Source organism: Ambystoma mexicanum, chromosome 10 (assembly GCF_040938575.1).
Source record: "Ambystoma mexicanum isolate Mex_15411 chromosome 10, UKY_AmexF1_1, whole genome shotgun sequence".
Lineage (NCBI taxonomy): Eukaryota > Metazoa > Chordata > Amphibia > Caudata > Ambystomatidae > Ambystoma > Ambystoma mexicanum.
This window is the reverse complement of record NC_090932.1, coordinates 771,507,454-771,521,914: the sequence shown is the minus strand read 5'-3', so window position 1 is coordinate 771,521,914 and position 14,461 is coordinate 771,507,454. Positions and strand designations below refer to the sequence as shown.

Here is a 14,461-nt window from a genome sequence, read left to right as displayed (position 1 = left end):
AGCTGGACAGGCTCCGGTCAGTGGAGTGTTGTCCTGGCGCTCTGCCCTGTGTGATCCAGTTCCAGGATTTCCGCGCCGCCGCTGAGACGGGTCTGTGTGTTTGAATGAGGCGACAGGTTGTGGCGGTAATTATCGCGTTCAAGTTATACTCGGGCTCCGAACCAGATGACATAATGCGCCTCCTTGGATTGCTTCTTGCCACAAAAATATGAGACGTTGGGACATCTTGTAAAGCCGGGAGGTAAGTGTGTTGCGTGCTTTGGGAGTTCTCCTTTTCTTTTCCGGGGACGGTGCTGTGTCTCCATCTGCCCAGCAGAGCGAGTAGCTTAGTGTGCACACTAGAAAAGTCAGATGCGTGCAGCAAGTTCCCGCAGCCTTGGATATCGGCACTGCGTCTCAAACTAGGACGCCACCCGCCCCCCCCAATCTTAAAACCGTGCACACATTAATCGCAGTCTATTACACTCAACAGACACCCAGCCTTTTCAATACAACGCCGGTGCAGAACGGTTTGTAAAAGGCACATTATGTATTTTTCTGCATGGGGGTCTGAAACTTTGTATATGTTGAAACGACACTGGGTGCACGCCTCGGTCATTGAGTTCTTATATTTTATTGGCAAAGCATGCTTTTTTTCACATGAGTCGCCCCACCTGAAATATCCTTAACTTTATTGCATGTCGGTTGTGAAATGCACCCAAAAACACCTGCTTTACGCTCTTAGAATTTTGCACATCTGTTCAGCAACACATGGCATGTCCTCCAGCGCTGGGAGCTCTGTCAAATGATCATTGCGGCCTCGGACTGCCCTTTGTTTCAGGGGGTTCTCACCACGTGACCCTACTCCCTTAAAGCTAGACATCCCCCGCCCCCGGGATTTTTTAGCAGGAGGTCAGTTGAGTTACTGCTGAACAAATATTTCTAAACTTCTCCAGTCACTTGTTACATGGCACCCCAAGAGAGACTTTATCGTTGCTACATTTTACTAGCGGAAGGGGGGTGTCCTATTTTATGGGCACTTCAAGTGGCTTTTATTTTCTTCAAAGAGGCACAGGCAATGAAACTACTTTAGTTTAGATGTTATTTCTGAGTAACATGTTTTTCTTTCTTTGCTGTTGCATTGGTCAAACCCGGGTTTTTTAGAGCTCCTTTCGTGACGAATCCCTTGTGCGATTTGATTTGAAGACCTCCTGGCCAGGAAAAGGCATGGTCACGTGCTTTCATTAAACTTGCGGCTTGAATGTTTACTTTTCAGGTTTGTCTAGGAATCAAATTACCTTGGCCCTACTGCTTGGCAAGAGAACGGCGACTGATGTAGGTTATACATCTCAGGAGAGCCCCGAATTAACACTTTCGATTTCATGCACTTTTAAGGGAATTTATTGCAATGTAGAACTTGAGATGTTGGACGCACCACTGCATTTCGGATTTTTTTTCCAACGCGTGTAGGTGATCACCCAGTAATTGTCCCGTGCTACCAGAGTTTTTACAGCCTTTGAATTTGAGCCATCAATTGTGCATGTTGGGACTTGTAGTTCGCACTTTTCTATTATAAATGTTGCTCTACAGGTACCCGTACCCATCAGCAAGAGAAGTGTTGTTGGCCCAAAAAATATGGCCCGAAGGTTGAGACCTCGCTTGACAACGTTGTCACACGCCCTCATAATCTAGGTCATGTTTTCTATTTGTTGTTTGGAGCAGGTCTGAAAACGCTAATACTCGCTTAGCATGGGCAATTGGCCACGGAAATTAGTACACGTCATCCGACGAAGGAAGCCATCATTTTACACGTGCATCTTCAATCAGCAGCTTGTGGCATGTCTTGGAAGCAGCACATTGCAGTAGTGGCGCTATTCCACAGGCTTTCATTTGAGGTCGGCAGGGTTGATGCCCTTGTGCAGTCAAATTGAATGTGGATGTTGCTGGAGGTGAACAGTTGTATAGAACTCCTAGTTTGGAACTGAGTCTTAATGATTTATGTCAAACGTCGAGGGTAGAGGTAAAGTTTTCAGAGTCCCACATAATTTCATTCAAGCACACAGGAAACTACTAGCTGCCTACCCTCAGTTCACCTTTCCAGGCGTATAAGCTTGTTAGAGTCCTAGTTTAATGCATATTGTGTGAGATTGACCGTTTTTAAGTGGTTTTGTTTCGCCTTTGCACGATCAACCCAAACAACTTTTTTTTATTTTTATGGAATGATGGACCCACTGGTAAATATCACGAAGTCGATGGCAATTATAACTAGATATGATTATGCAACCCAGGGACTGGGAAACTGCTCCACAGAGATTCTCAGTTGTGTAAGGCGTTGCCAAATGAGAATGCCCACGGGCCTTTTAACACGTTTTCAGTGCTGGACTTTCTTTTTGCACATCCTATGATGTACTTTTGCACAATTTGTTCATTTGCTGTAAGCCAATAGTACCCACTGTAAGAATGGATTTCTAATCCCTGGTTTGGCAGACAGATGTTTAGGAGTCCACCCTTGTTAGATCAACTGTGGACACTTCTGGGAAGAGAGCCAGACTAACTCACAGTAGCTTGGAGAGCAGTCAAGGCTAAATCTCAGGAGGAGCAATGCTGGAAATGGGGAAACATTTATGGGGGGGATCGTCACCTCTTTGGGGGGGCGGGGCTGGGGGAAGGAGGAGGAGGAGGTGGGGTCAGGGGCAGGGCCCCTGGCACAGTACCTCTTCATAGAACCCAATCCTAGTGATTTGCATAAAAGCAAAGATCATTATGGGAACATCATAAGGTCCACAATTTTAAATGTTAAACATGTCTTATAGTGATTCAGTAAGAAGCTATTTAAGTGCATAATGGACTCTTCTGTTTTGATTGGTCACAATATTCACCCGAATAAAGAGATGACTGTAAATTGCAGGGCATGTATACTAGTTTGGCCAGCTGTAACACTGTATGTGAGGCTTTGGCAGTTTCTGCCTGCAGTGGTGAGTCTTCCAAAAGCTTGTTGAAAAATGGGTTACTTGTGCGTGAATGTAACAAGCAGGCTGTTTTCAGGTAGTGTTGAATGCCGACTCTTCTGAAAGCGGTCTGCTTGTGGCCATGGGTGAGTCAGGTGGTGACCCCTGCGTCCCGGGGGAGGGAGCGGTACTCCGGCAAGATATTCTTTGCTGGCAAGCCGCTCCGTTCTTGTTCTGGCCGATTCCCTGCACTGAGGAGGAGTGAGGGTGATCAGGGGCTCCAATGAACGCACACAATGAAACACCACGAATTACAATTAGACAGTAGTATACACAAATATACTATTTATTATAGGCCCAATAACACAATGAATAATGAAATGCCTGAGTAAAAGATCACACAAGCGGCACACTATGTGATATATATTTATTACATAGTAGTGGCCGTGTAGTTATGGTTAAGTTGCTGTTTCCATAGGAAGAGCACTTTTTGGGCAGCTTATAACTCCGCTCCCCCTGGACGAATCCTCATCAAACTTTGCAAAAAAAGTATATGGCCCACTCTGATTTTTTTTCCAAACTTTGGTGAGGTTTGGTCCAGGGGGGGAAAAGTTATAGGGGGGGTCCCAAAACGTCTTTTTTTTCCCCATAGACTGAATGGGGGAAAAACTTTGCGCACGCCTAAAGCACAAACAGCTGGACGGATTTTCACCAAATTTACGGCAGGAGCAGGGGCTTGGTCTCGAAAGCATGCTTTTGTAAAGTTGGTGACAATCCGTCCAGTAGTTTTCTTTAAAACGACCAAAAAGTATGTCTAAAAAAATTAGTGATATCTATGTCCGCTCTGCGGTCCCACTTCCCTGTTCGCTCTGCGGACAAGATAACGATTGGCTAAGGGGCTCGCATGACCGTGGACACGTGACGTGTCCTCCGATATGCTGGAGTGAGGCGTGATGTGCGTCAGATTGTTTGGATGCGCCCGACATCTTGGAGATGGGTGAAATACTGTATTTGTTTAGGCGGCAGGTGCTAATGATGTATTCGCCATGCCCGCGCTGTCTGGGATGTTTGTAATTACTGAAAAGGGTCTCATAAGGATAGTATTTACGTCCAGATTGCTGTGCGCAGGCAAGCTGAAACTGTTCTAAGGACATGCGCGGTGTTAGCAAACATTAAAATTGAGTACATGCTGCAGTTTTTGTTTCTATGGGTGTGGTCCTGACTTATAAGTCGCCCTGGGTGTGATATGCTGTGGTGGGTGTGGCCAGGGCCTAGAGTCTTGGGTGCATGCCAGTAGGCCGTAGGCTATGCACCCAAGACTCTAGGCCCTGGCCACAACCACTGCAGCAGCTCACACCCATAGATTCGAATATCTATGAGGTCGTTGTGAGCAGGGCCTAGAGTCTTGGGTGCAAATTGAGTATATGCCGCAGTTAAAATGTTTCATTGTATGGGTGTGACAATGAGTTATAAGCAGCCATGGTTCTGATGCTGCAGTGGTTGTGACCAAGGCCTAGAGTCTTGGGTGCATGTGGGTGCATGGCCGTAGGCTATGCACCCAAGACTCTAGGCCCTGGCCACAATCACTGCAGCATATCACACCCATAGATACAGCCATAGAATTGAATACCATGGGTTTCATATACTGCAGTGGTTGTGTCCATGTCCTAGAGTCTTCGGTGCATGGCCGAAAGCCATGCAAGTTATAAACTGTGAAGTTATAAGCCAGTATGGGTTTTATATAATGTGGTGGTTGTGGCCAGAATGTAGAGTCTGGGTGAAAGGCCATGCACCCAAGACTGAAGTTATAAGTCAGTATGGCTGTGATGTGCTGCGGTGGTTGTGGGTAGGACCTTCAATCTTGGTTGCATGGCCGTAGCCACAGCACCATATTACATCCACAGATCACACGTATAGATTCGAATATGTATGAAATGTGTGAAATTATACTCGCCGTTTCATTTGTTGAGATTCAATATATTTTTTACATGACTTTAGTACTTGGAGGAAATATTCTTTTTCAATTTCTGTGATAAAGGAAAAGAGCATGTTAGTGTTTGTATTTTATAAAGACTTATTACATTGTATAATAGACATTTTAGCTTTTTTTTTACTGTAATATTTACTTTAGCAACCAGTGTACTGTGCATTTTGCTCAGTTTCTGTGTTTGTTTTTCAAATCATTGGGTCTGGGGAGGGAAAATCCTTGTCGGATTAAAAAAAACCTTTCTTTGCTATGCTACAAACTATTTCTTTGTTTCCTTTTGAGTGTTCACTTGTTTCTGGTTAATATTCTATATGTTGACTTGTAGATTTTTTAAACAGTTAGATACCTGTTGCCGTATTCTAACTATTCATAGTCTTTTAATTTAATTTTTGTTAATGTTGCAGTACACATTAGTTATTACATTTTGGCTTTAAGAATATTAAATAAGCGTTTGTAAGATTGGCTGGTAATCTCTGTTTTAGACTAATGCTACTATCGTTACATTCAATCCATCCACATTTCTTTTTAATATATGCAGTGTAGTGACCTGCATTGGTTGTGGCTCCTGCATGGTAGATTATACCTATTGTGAAGGTTTTCTTACCAAGTGACACTTGACCGTGTGTGAATCCAGTCAGCTTGCAGTTGTTTTTGGTACCATCTGAATTGTAACGTAGAAGCATTAGTATTATGTAGTTACTATGTGTTTGTATCAGTAAGGTGGAGCGATTATCTGAATTGCAGATAGTACATAATCTGCCATAGTTTGCATTTTGTACAAGTTGCTGAAATGGAATGGATTAACAATTAGGTATGGATACATACACAAATCGCTCATTATGGATTTGTTCCTGTGTCACTTAATGAGGGATTTGGTCCTGTGTCACTTTGCTGCAGGGAGTGCATGTATGTTTCCACATGTATTAAATCTGGAAGATTTCATTTACAGGTATGTTTTTGTTTTCCAGTACTTGTAGTAAGTACAGTAGACATTCTTGTGTATCTTCATGTGAGTTTATAGTGAACCTCACCATTCCAGAACAGTAGTCCAATTCTTGTCTTATTCCGTGAACACTATACGTGTTGTCAGGATTGTTTGCTCCGTTTCTATGAAGGACTAACATTTGCAAACAGAGTTGGTCTGTACTGTGTAAGTAAATGTTAACAATTGGTGGCAATTGAAATAGAATATTCATTGTTACATATGCGTAGCATCTTACACCAGTTTCATTTGAAAATTTGAATGGACCAGATAGTTCTGTTTCCGACTGATTTTTTTTTTGGAGTTTGTGTTCCTTATTTGAAGAAGTACCTGATTTACTTTCACTAATAGGTTCTTCTTTGATTGTGGTAATTGATGAAGTATTAGCTTCTTTTACTCTCTTTGAAAGATTTGCAGTCAGATTCTGTTGCATTTCTGTTTGAATTAGTTTTCTTTTGCAACGTTTTCCTTTTTGTGGAACAGGATATGATTTTAGATGGGCGGTGTACAGTGAACGTAGACTATTGTATTCTAAAATGCAAGGAATATCAGCGTTCACTTTACTTGCATCAAAGTTGATTAGAAATAGACCGTCAAGCGTGATAATGCTACGTAGCTCATGCCTTCTTTAAAGACTGTGTTTCCAATATCTATCAATGCTTTGTCTAGGGTAAGACCTTGGGATTTATGAATGGTGACTGCATATGCAAGAGTTAGAGACAATTGTTCTCTACGTACATACATATCTTTGAAGAGAAGGAATCGAGCTGTTGAGCGCCCTATCCTTTTTACTTCTGCAAGTTTGTCAAAGAGAATATTGAAAAACTGAATAATGTTGTCACATGGGTATGTTTGAAAGCCAACAACTGTACCCAGTGCCCCATTAACTAGTCCTTGCTCCACGTCAAGGTTAAGTTTCAGCATTACTCTACAATTTAAGGATAATTTTAATACTTTTTCCAAGCCAGCTGTGTTGGAGATTGAATTTTCTAAGGTATTTAGTCTTGTTGTGGCTTGCTGACACATGGGTCTTGTCATACCATGTACGTCCAGTTTGTCTGTGGAGCAAATTTCAATTATAGGCTGCATTTCTTTTTTTAACATTGTTTCATTGAATTTGGAACAGCTTGCAAGAGTTGGCATTAAGGCCATACAATTAACATTTTTGTGCGCTAATTGTTCCATAACATCAGTAGCACATGCGTTATCACCATAAAGCGAATGGATGTGCCAGGTTTTCAATATTGCTTGTGCTTCTTGAGATAGTACACCAATTCTAATACTTTTTAAAATGTTGGCGTAAGTGAGGTCTGCAGATTGACTCATGTTTTGTGTTAATTCTCTGTATTGGAAATGTTGCCAAAGGTTGTAATTTCCTATGCTGCCAACAGTTTTACGGCAGAGTTTGTGTCCTAAGGTTTTAAAAATAGTTTCACCTTTCACTGGTGTCAATTGTAGAAGATCTCCGAAAACAATAATGTGTTTTCCCGCAAAGAGTTCTTCGTAGTTTGTTTTAAGTACTTCTTGCAATCTGAGGTGAATCAAAGCCAACATTAGGCTGGAGACCATGCTCACTTCATCTATTAGTAGCATTTTCATTTGTTTTAATACTCTGCGTGGTTCCATTGCAGCTTCTGTAGAAAGTTTATAATAGTCTAATTTGTTTTGGTGTTCTACTGGAAGGAGTAGTAATCGGTGTAAAGTGCCGCCGCCTATGTTGTAGGCAGCTAAACCTGTGGGGGCAGTTACAACAGCTGACGGTTTGTTGTTTGTCAATTGTTGAAGGACCCTGCTGATGATTTTGATTAAGAATGTTTTGCTTGACCCAGCTTCACCACCGACGTACAGCAGTATAGGTTTGTAATTTTGGCAGGTACATTCTTTATTTTCGTGTTGCACACCATGTGCAATTTCTTTTGTTACTTCTTCAAAAATGGTGCGCTGGTCTTTGTTAAGTTTTGATTGTAGTACAGTTAAGTCTTCTGTATCTTCTTCATAGTGACACATGGTGTTTTCCACTTCTGTCATAGCTAATTCTGCCTCATTTGCTACTAGTGGCTGTCCTAGTGGTTCTTGGCTTCCTGTTACAGAAGGTTGACTACTGTCCGAAGTGTCCTTATCGAGTTGGGCCTGGAGTTCCTCTTCGTGGTGTTGTTCATTGTGCAACATTGTTTTGTACTGCGTGAAGTTCACATCGGTGATAGTGCTTTCATTTGCTTTGAAAGCGTCTTCATAGCAGTCATAGTTATCTAGTATGTCTTCTTCTTTTCTCCATGGTTTAAAAAGTTGTAGCAGGGGCATGTAATATAGTTCTTTCTGTTGAGGAGTTTTTAATGACAATTTGACATGATTAGTTAAGCTTTGTTTGGTAAGTTTCACTAAGCTGCCATCACAATCTGTCATTCTATATCTACCTTTGCTTTCATCGGGTTTTATATTATTTTTGTATGCAAAGTTTTGGGCTATGTGGTATAAACACATGGTTTCCAAAGTGGTACTCCTGTTCGGGTAGTATGTGTCTAGTAAATTGTTTTTCAAAATGTCTTGGCTGTTGGGATCATTTTTGGCTATTGTTTCTATGTCCTCATATGATTTGAGAACTTTTTTCTAGATTTAGCAGGACCAAGACTTGGCCATACTATATTTTCAGATTTTCCATACAAAGCAGTACCGGTTAAACGATCTGCAGCTTCATAGGCGCCACATTCTTTGAGAGAGCATTTTTATGCCTAGGCTGTACTATTTCTGAGATAGTGTTTTGTATGATGATCGGGAATTACAGAGGTCTTGCAGCTCTGTTTTTTCTGCTTTTGTTAAGTAGGCTGCAACATATCGTGCAACTGCAGTGGAATTGTCTGCAATGTACTGCACATCTATGTTTGCATTCCATAAGAGGGCAATGATTGCATTGTAATAATTGATATGTTTTGATTCTTCTGTTCTTTTTATGTAATACATGTTCTTAGGTGACTTACCTTTAGCACTATGTCGAACTGAAGATGTGAAGTTGTTCACTTCACCTGTTTCCGTAACTGGTCTAGGCAAACCAAAGCGGCCTTTGGTGTAGTATTTTTCCTTTGTTTTTGTATTTGCGACGACAATATTTGCCACATTTGTGTCTTTGAAATTGTACAATTTGTCCATGAAGGTCACTATGTGTCGTTTGTGAAGGGATTTCACCAGTGACATATTTTTGGATGAACTGCAAAACAGTGGCATCACTGTCCTGACCAAATTTAGGTGCACCTTTTAATCCATAAAAGCATGTGGATATGTGGTGCTCCTCTGGCTTGGTATTCTTTTCTCCAAAAGAAGTGTGCACTTTTCCGAGGGGAGGAACAGTTTTATTGCAAATAAAGTGCAGCATAGCAATGAAACGATGGTGGAAATATCTTGAAACATTAACAGAATCTAGAGAGCAGCTAAATTCTCCAGGTGTTAGTATATCTATGTTGGTTTTGTTGTTGTTTGATATGTGTAGGAAATTATGTAAATCTTCCCAATCATATTCTGCACAACTTAATGTAACAAACCAAGTGGGTGGTCCAAGGTTTCTGATCATACAACATACATCTCTGTGACATTGGAACCAGTGTTCTTTCGTACCACGCATGTTTGAAAACAGATTAGTTATGCTTGATTGTAAAACGTCATCATTTTCTTGCATTTTTCTATTAATTGCGTAGCTGACATATTTTGAAAGTGGGTTCCAGATTTTAATATGTGTGCAACTCCGTAACATAGGGTTGCTAGTTCACTTTCAAAGAGTAGGTGGAATATGTATTCCCAGATTTAGACAAAATGTGAATCTTCAGAATACATTCGTAATGAGCGGTATTCTGATGCTGTCTGAGAAGTTTCTTTTGTAATTTAGTACTTCGTTTTGTTAGTGGTTTCATCTTGTTTAAAACTAAAATAAATAACTTCCTTTTGAGAAGGATTGCACTGTCTGCGAGAGCTTCTAGAATGAATTTTCTACGTTAGGTTTTAAGGGGTGTGGATGATTTCGCTCCTCTTCCTATTAGATTCTGAAGGACTCTGTGGTGGAACATTTTTGCTAAAATACTTTTTTTTGCTATGGTTTCTTGCTAGTATATGAGGATTTATAGGAGCACTGTTTGCAGTAGTGGTCACCAAATTCTTGTTAAGCATTTTCTGTTTCGTGCCATATTTTGATAGAGAAGGCAAAGTTTCTGTAGTTGAAGCTTCTTTTGTTTCGCTAAATGACTGCATTATCTGTTTTGTTTCAACGTTTTCTACAAACTCTGGTAGAGATGGATGCTTACTTTGGACACTTATTTTCATTTGCTCTATTTCTGCGATCCTTTCTACGGACTTGCTTTTTGGTAGGCATTCTTTGGGGTCTGTTGAAAAAAAAGAAGGTATGGGTTGGTCTGTTTTACAATGTATGTGTGCTGCGTGTATGAGTTTGATGGGGAAGATGTGTTTGGTGGTTTGTGAATGTGCATTGGGCAGTTACAATGAATTGGGAAGGCTATTTTTCTGTTTGTATGTTACTACACTGTGCTTCAGATAAGAGTAGAAAGTGAGCTAGTGGTGAGGAGAAGCATTAATAGTAAACGTAATGGTATAAAATTAAAACAGGTATTTGTTTTGTTCTACTAACATTCTAAGGCTTGTGTATGTTATTTGTGTTCCAAAAAAACTGGGATTTGTGTGCCATTCTGCCTGTTAATCTTTGTTTAATAAATGGGGATTTGTGGGCAGAATGGTTCAGAAATCGTTTTTTTTAAAATTATTTTTCTTTTTTTTTTTTTTTTTTTCTTTTGGTGCGAAATTACATGAATGACCCACACAGTGTCTTTGAGGAACAGTAAGACTATAAAGGTAGTATTGTACTTACTTCTGTATGTGGAATGAGCAGGTTTCTTCGGGTAGATGTTGTTTGTAGTGTAGATGCTGTTGATTTTCATGAGAGTGGTCTTCACTGCAATTGTAAAAGGAAGAAGTTAGTAATGTTGTGTGTTTATAGCAGTGATGTTAATGTACACGTTCATTTTTATGCTTTCATGGAAGTATTCCCTTTTGATATCTGAACACAGTGTATGCGTGCATTTCATTTGACTATGTGCAGCCTTTATATGTTATTTGCAGTATGTTAGTTCAACCTGCTTCGCAAATGAGTACCATTTTTTTTAAGTTCATGAAATTCCCTTGTTTTTTTTGCAGCTGTGTTGTAGATTGCAGAGAGGTTTGGAAGTGATAGGTCATTATAGCAGATGGGGACAAATTATGAATACTTTCATATTATAAGTAGGCATACGAAAAATCGGGAGCACCTGAGACGGAGATGTCACCACAGCAATCGGGAACGTTTATTTTTCTCATACGATCGCATTGGGAGTAGCATTAATTTAGGCGGAAGACAGTAAAAAATGGTGACATTTTTTAATGAAAAATTGAGTTTCACGCGTAAATCTGGAGGGTTGGTACGTATGTATAGGTTATGCGGGTAAAGTAAGAAGTAGTGCGATTTTTCAATGAAAAATCGGGAGTCTCGCGTTTAAAGCGGGAGCGTTAATATGTATGTTTTGGCCATGCAGATTTAGTGGCATTAATTTGTTTATATGGAATTTTAAGAGTTGTACTCTGAATATAATATGCATACCAGACTTTGTAATTATGCATGGAGCTGTAAGTAGAAATCCTCGAGACTTGCACAGTAGTTTTTGTAGAGACTTATATTCAGAGTGATCAACAGTACATTTGAAGTGCGAAACTCTGATGATGGAGTTAGATGTAGAGGTCTTGGATGTGATTGGTGGATGGTTGTGTGACTGCTTAGCTGTGTCCAATGAGGGAATGGATTTGCGGGTGATGTGGAAAGGGTAGAAGGACTGGCTAAGAGTTACGTGCCGCGCGGACACCGCGCCTGTCCGGTTGGGGCCTGCCACATACAGGGTTTTACAGCAAATCCAGCATGGAAAGGGGACTGTAGGGATCAGCCAATCGGATGTTGACATTGTTGATTTGTGTAGAAAGAGAGTGTGTGTAGTGAAGATGGCAGAGATGGAGACAGTCAGGGTGTTGGTGCTTGGAGATATTTTTGTCCATGGTTTAGAGCACTATTCTCATTGTAGGCATGTGGCAAACAATTTCGATGTAAGAGGAGTGGAGGTGGTGTGGAGTGCTGCGACTGACTGCAATGTAGAGGCATTTCCCCAAGTTTGCAGAGATATGCGTAGGATGAACAGTCCCCATGTGGTAGTTTTGCACAATGGTGCTTTCAATTTGATCAACATGAGTTCACTTACTTTGTTGGGAGATTTGGAACAGTTGGTTCAAGCAGTCATTAACATCTTTCCAACTGCGAAAGTAATTTTTTCTGGATTACTTCCTAGAGCAAAATGGGATAACAGTTCTGTTTTTTGTCCTGATCAGTGTATTGGTAGGCGTGCAATCAATCGCGCCACACGTGCTTTCATGTTAAGAGCTGGTTGTTTTTCTGTAGCCACGAGAACATTGTTTCCAGCAATGCAGCTTATTTTGAAGCAGATGGTGTTTCTTTATCTTTTTTGGGAAATGCCATGTTCTTTTGGAATGTAGGGCTTGCTTTGGAGCAGGTTATGTGATGATTGTAAGAGTAAAGTAAGAAGAAACCCCCCCCAAAAAATACAAAATAACAGGTGTCTGTCAGGCATCTGCAAAACCCCCCCCAAAAAAAGGCTCTTTTCAGAGCCCACCTTAAAGGGGAAATGGGGAACACTATTTAAATGTACAGTCGTCACGCTTAGATCCTCTACATGTCTGCGGACATGGCGGTAGTCTGCAGGCAGCACTTATTACATACAGGGATTCTGTAGTGGAGAGGCATGCAAATGAGAATGAACAAAGTTAGGTATTGGTCAGTAAAGTTCAGTGGGTGTGTTGTGAACGGAGAGATTTAGTGAGAACGTCTTTTTCCTGAGAGGAGAACAGACAGCTATGGCTGTGTGTGCTCGAAAACAGATTATCTGGATTTTGGGAGACTCATGGATACATTGGTTGAAGGTGCCTGCAGAACGTTGCGGTATATCTGCAGATCTTGGATTCCCTCATGTGGAAGTGCACTGGCATGGAGTGTGTGGAATGAAGTGGCTGGACTTGGTACCGCTCTGTGCTACTTTACAGACCGAGCGTCATCCTGATATAATTATCATTAATTGTGGAGGAAACAGTTTAGGGAATGTGTCTGGAATTTCTTTGCAATTTGCAATGAAGGAAGGACTTGAGAAGGTCATGGACATGTTTCCAACTTGCCAAATAATTTTTTCTCGTATTGCGCAAAGACAAATGTGGCTCCGTTCTTCTTTATTTGGTCCACAAATGGAGAAAGCGAGGCGCAATGTCAATAAGGCTGTTTGTGCCTTTCTAAGAGATGTTGGCATGTCCTCTTTCCACAATGAAAATATTATGTTTCGTAGCACATTCATTTTTTTTGCAGAGATGGAGTCCATCTTAGATATGCTGGCAATCAGATTTTTCTTCGAAATGTATATAATGCATTGTGACCTTTTTTGGTATTATAAGCACACATTTTGCATTACATGTTGACGAATCCAAGTTTTTCAAACGCACAAAACGCCACCAAAAGGCTCTTTTCAGAGCCACCACTTACTCCCAGAGAAAAGTGCATTGGTTTTGATACAGTAGCACCCTAAAATTTTGTCTGTCCTAGGACTGTCTGCTGACTTTTTGAAAAATGCGCGGGTCCTACACTGTTTACTTGATAATTCCATTTTTAAACTGAGAAAGGCAGCTCTGAAAAGAGCCTTTTTTAAAAAATGTTTTTGTTTTATATTTTTGGGGATTTTTTACACACAACACACTAGGAGAGGAGGGGAAAGGAGGGTAAGGAAGGGACACCAACCACAGGGATAAGAAAGGGCAGGTGGAGAGAGAAAGATGTAGGGTGGGCCTTATTTAGGTAGTTAGCAGCTCTTCTGGTGCTCCGTGACCGCAGTTTCGAAAGCACTTCGAAGACTCTTTCCCCCCTGCAGAGTACTGCGTCGCACAATATTGTGACCCTCGAAAGGTAAGGGTCAACAGCATTGCAAATGGCCTGTGAAGCAGCTTGAGGGATGGGCTCTCCCACAGTGTCTCGTGGTGAGAGGATCGGAAACGGAGGATGCTGCGGAGGAACTCAACCTACTGCGTTCTTTACATGGTACAATTTTGCGAAGGTCCGCACCGTGGAAAGAAGTAAGGTGTCGCTTCATGGTTGTCGTACCAAAGCTGTACGCACCAGGTCTCCCACGACTCGGCACCAACTTGCACTGTTTACAGGTGACCTGGTTCGCACTAGCTTTTGGTACGTTACCATAAACGGTAAACAACCGCCACACCCTTGACTCCTGGCGAGTGCTGGTAGTAGGGAGTTCCTCCACCGCATTCTCTTCATCCTCTTCATCCTCGCTCTCTACATCCTCACGATTATTCCCCTCTGCAGGACCTTGGGGAGGTGGTGGTGGTGGAGGGTTTGGGGGTGGTGCTGAGGCTGATGTAGCAACAGCAGCCATGGATGCCATCAGGGTTGGTGAGGTAATCTCCGCTAGAGCACTAAAG

General features: G+C 41.4%; 1 protein-coding gene across 1 annotated transcript in view; it reads left to right on the top strand.

Annotated features, from left to right (window-relative positions):
- Positions 1 to 44: 44 nt before the first annotated feature.
- Positions 45 to 14,461, top strand: part of PLCH1 (phospholipase C eta 1) — a 1,334,702-nt gene continuing 1,320,285 nt past the window's right edge. The window contains exon 1 of the mRNA XM_069618420.1: positions 45 to 241. The gene's annotated coding sequence lies outside the window, so the exon portion shown is untranslated. The remainder of the gene's footprint in view (positions 242 to 14,461) is intronic.